The sequence below is a fragment of the Chrysochloris asiatica genome, unplaced genomic scaffold (assembly GCF_000296735.1).
Source record: "Chrysochloris asiatica unplaced genomic scaffold, ChrAsi1.0 scaffold00063, whole genome shotgun sequence".
Classification (NCBI taxonomy): domain Eukaryota; kingdom Metazoa; phylum Chordata; class Mammalia; order Afrosoricida; family Chrysochloridae; genus Chrysochloris; species Chrysochloris asiatica.
The window spans coordinates 12,588,720-12,592,823 of NW_006408581.1; the positions used below are offsets into that span (position 1 = coordinate 12,588,720).

At 35.1% G+C, this 4,104-nt stretch overlaps 1 pseudogene across 1 annotated transcript; it reads left to right on the forward strand.

Annotated features, from left to right (window-relative positions):
* Positions 1 to 2,730: 2,730 nt before the first annotated feature.
* Positions 2,731 to 3,569, forward strand: LOC102814211 (annotated as a pseudogene). The gene has a single exon (XR_438722.1). The product of XR_438722.1 is annotated as a methyltransferase like 16 pseudogene (transcript).
* The last annotated feature ends 535 nt before the right edge of the window (positions 3,570 to 4,104 follow it).

Genomic DNA, 4,104 nt, shown 5'->3' on the forward strand with positions numbered 1-4,104 from the left:
GTTGTATGGGTATGGAAATTAAGGACCATAAAGACTAAATACAATATTTGGTTTTATCAATCTGATTGAAAGAACGAGGTTGGTGATCATTTTACTGAAATTCAAACTGAAACTTGTGATTGTTTTCATTTTATATCACTGTGTACTTTAAAGGAAAGTTTATAAATCCTGTATTTGTGAGAAATATAGGATAATATTAAGTGATAACAATTTCATCATAAATTGTTTTTTTTTTTTTTCTCTCCCCTCTTTCTCTTTCTTTCTTTTCCTGTCTGCTTCTTTCTGTCCCTCTTTTTTCTATATTTAGAGAATTATTGATAGAAAATTCAGTGACAGAAAAATCCCTGCCAACTGAAAACTTTGTCAATTTTATGGAATTCCTGAAAGGTATATAAAATTATTCTGACAAATCTGCTAGATTAAAACAAGAAAATATTTGAAAGTGCTTCTTTGTAATATTCTTTCTATTTTCAAAGAATAAAACAAAACCTTGAGGTAGACATTTTCCCCCATGCACACTTAATATATCTCTATGTTGTGTAGTTATCAGAGAAATTAACCTTAGTGTGAGTTATCCTATTTATGATGAAAACTATTCAGTACACCTTGAATATGTCTTGATAGAGTCGAAAGGGCTGACTCTCTCTTCTAAACTGGCATCTGACCAGCCATTTTGAATGTGAGTTTCTCTCCACAGTCCTGGTAATAATCCCATGTCCTGCATAAGGCTCCTGAAAGGGTTCAGTACATCTCTTCTTCGTCTCCTATTCCAGGACTTCAACTCATATTTTTTTTCTTATTCTAGTTACCACTTTGCTTCATCCAAACTTGAATAATTTGAATCTGCTCCAATTTCACTTTGGCAGCCATGACTGAACTGGTTTGGAGCTCTGTTTAGCTTATAGGGAAACATAACAAATGACAGACTTAAAATTCCAAAGCAATGGGAAAATAATGAACTAGTCAACAAATATTGTTGGTTATCCATATGGGATAAATAAGTTTGGAATTTTGTTTCAACCATAGGCAAAAATAAATGCCATGTGAATGATAAGAATAAATAAGCCATTATTTTGATTTACCTCAGGATAGGAAGATATTTTTAAACACGGTATAAAAATACTAGCCATAACAAAGATACAAATGAATTTAACTGTTTTGAAATGAAAACCATTCAGTGATTAAATCTTTTAAATGTGTAAAAAAAAAAAATTGGTCAAGGACAAAAATATTCATAATGCAAAAAATAAATCATTAGCAATATGGATTTGTTTAAAAAATAAACTTCTGGAAATTATGTGAATGAGACTATGCATAGAACAAAAAATTGGGAAAGTATATAAATTGGCAATTAAAAGGAGAATAAAACCATCCCCTCAAACCAATAAAAATTAGAAAATTTTCATCCCCACATAAATTAGAAATATATGTTAAAACCACAATGAAAATGTTACTTTTAGATTTATCATACAATATAATTTTTGAAGTCTTAAAATACCAAATGTTAATAAATACATGAAATGATAGCTGATGTTTTAGGTGTAAATTGATGAAAACAAACAAAACAAAGCAAAAAACACTGAAAAAGGAATTAAAAACTGACTAGTAAAGTTAAAATTTATATATACTACATCTCAGCAATTACTAGTTGTAAATTCCAGAGAAACTTTCTGTGTATATGCAAAGGGAAATGAATAGGAGTGTTCTTTGAAGTCTGGCATTTAATAGGGAACTATTGTAACTCCCTATATATCATCTAAAAACAGAAAAAAAAATGGATAGCTAAATGTTTGCATTTTTATGCAAAGGAATGCAATATAGTAAATGAAAGTAAATGAACAAATGCTACTTGTAACCATATGACTTACAATCACACGTGTTTTAGTGAGTTACAGTTGCAGAAAGACACATACTGTATATTTTTTATTTTAATTCACATACGGAAAATGTACAGTGTTATATATATATATATATTTATTGGACACAAAGGTTTGCTAAAATAAAAATAAAGAAATCTATGTGATTGATAGCATCACTTTAACAATACAGGTTTTTTCTGAGCAGTGTGGAAAGGGACAGACATGGGAGACTTTCAGAGAAAAATTTAACCCTATGATATTTTATCTTTTTAACTTGTGAATGGGTATTTATCTGCAAATATAGGTCCTGAAAGCTTTAGTCCACTAGAGTTATCATGGTCAACTCTACTTTGTGAGACAGCTCTTCCCCAGTTGCATTTTGAGTGCCTTCCAACCTGAGGAACCATCTTGCGGCACTGTATCATTAACTATTCTGGTGCTATTCATCATGCTTCAATGGACTTCTGGTGTGGTGCTGTAGAATCAGCATTGGAATACAAACCCCATGTTGAGAAGTTCCAACTCACCAAATGCTCCTTGGAAATCCCGTACAGGCTCACTCTGAGTCAGCAGAGACTCAACTTCTCTTAACAACAACAATGGTTATTTGGGTTTAGGGACCTGTTTCCTTCTTTTTACATTTTGTATGGCTTCATTGTTTAATAATTATAAATTACCATAATGGTATTTAGCATGCCCACATATATAATAAGAAGCTCTGGTAGTGTAGTGGCTGTGAGTCTGACTGCTAACTTCAATGTCAGCAGTTGAAAACTACCAGTGGTTCCTCAGGAGAAGAATGAGGCTTTTTGCTCCCATAAAGATTTACAGCCTAGATAAGATGGCGGCGCTGGGAGCGTAACACCTGCATTTCTAGGAGCTTCGTGGTGCAGATGGGTTAGGATTATGGAGTTGTAGAGGCCCACGCCGGACACTTTGTCTGGCAGGAACTTTGGCTTTGGTGGATGGCTCTCAGTAAATCAATGCATGCAAGAAACAGATACAAGGACAAACCTCCCGACTTTGCATATCTGGCATCCAAATACTCAGATTTTAAGCAGCATGTTCAGATAAACCTGAATGGAAGAGTGAGTCTAAATTTTAAAGACCCTGAAGCAGTCGGAGCTCTGACTTGTACTCTCCTAAGGGAAGATTTTGGACTTTCTATTGATATTCCTCTGGAGAGACTAATTCCCACCGTTCCTTTGAGACTCAACTATATTCATTGGGTTGAAGATCTCATTGGTCACCAGGACTCTGACAAAAATACTCTCCGAAGAGGAATTGATATAGGTACTGGGGCATCCTGCATCTATCCTTTATTAGGAGCAACCTTAAATGGCTGGTATTTCCTTGCAACGGAAGTGGATGATATGTGCTTCAACTATGCAAAGAAAAATGTGGAACAGAATAATTTATCTGATCTCATAAAAGTGGTTAAAGTACCCCAGAAGACCCTCCTGATGGATGCTCTTAAAGAAGAATCTGAGATAATCTATGATTTTTGCATGTGCAACCCTCCCTTCTTTGCCAACCAGTTGGAAGCCAAGGGCGTGAACTCTCGAAATCCTCGAAGACTTCCACCTAATTCTGTCAATACCGGAGGTATCACAGAGATCATGGCAGAAGGAGGTGAATTGGAGTTTGTTAAAAAGAATCATCCATGACAGTATACAACTTAAAAAATGATTAAGGAACAGAGAAACCTAGGACCATCACAAGGGAAGAGCATGAGAAGAGTGAGGGATCGTAACCAGAGAAGCAGAGAAGCAGCAACAACAGAGATGGAGGACAAGGCAGTGGCATAGAGAGACAGAACAACAGAGAACTATAGGTCCATGGACTGAGAAAGGCAGGAAGATGGCTTGCAAACTGTGCCCTTTGGGCATTTAAACCAATATATATTTTCAGTGTGGTATGTGTGCATAAAACAAAACAAAAAAAGGTAATAGAGGTAAATACTATTCATGGAGGGGATTATAATCATTGCAATAATTTGTTGAATGTAAAACTGATGATCTGCCTTGTAAACCTTCACTCACTCAATTCATAATAAAAGCATTATTTAGCTGTTAAAAAAAAAAAAGTTTCGGAAAATTGAAAACTGTGTTGGTGAGGAAACGTCCAGGAAAGTTATGCCAAGAATGTTTTTCCATCACAACAATGCATCTGCTCATTCTTCAGGGTTAGCACAGGGACCATCCCCCCCACCCCCACGAGAATGTCTACATTCCTCATCTTGCTC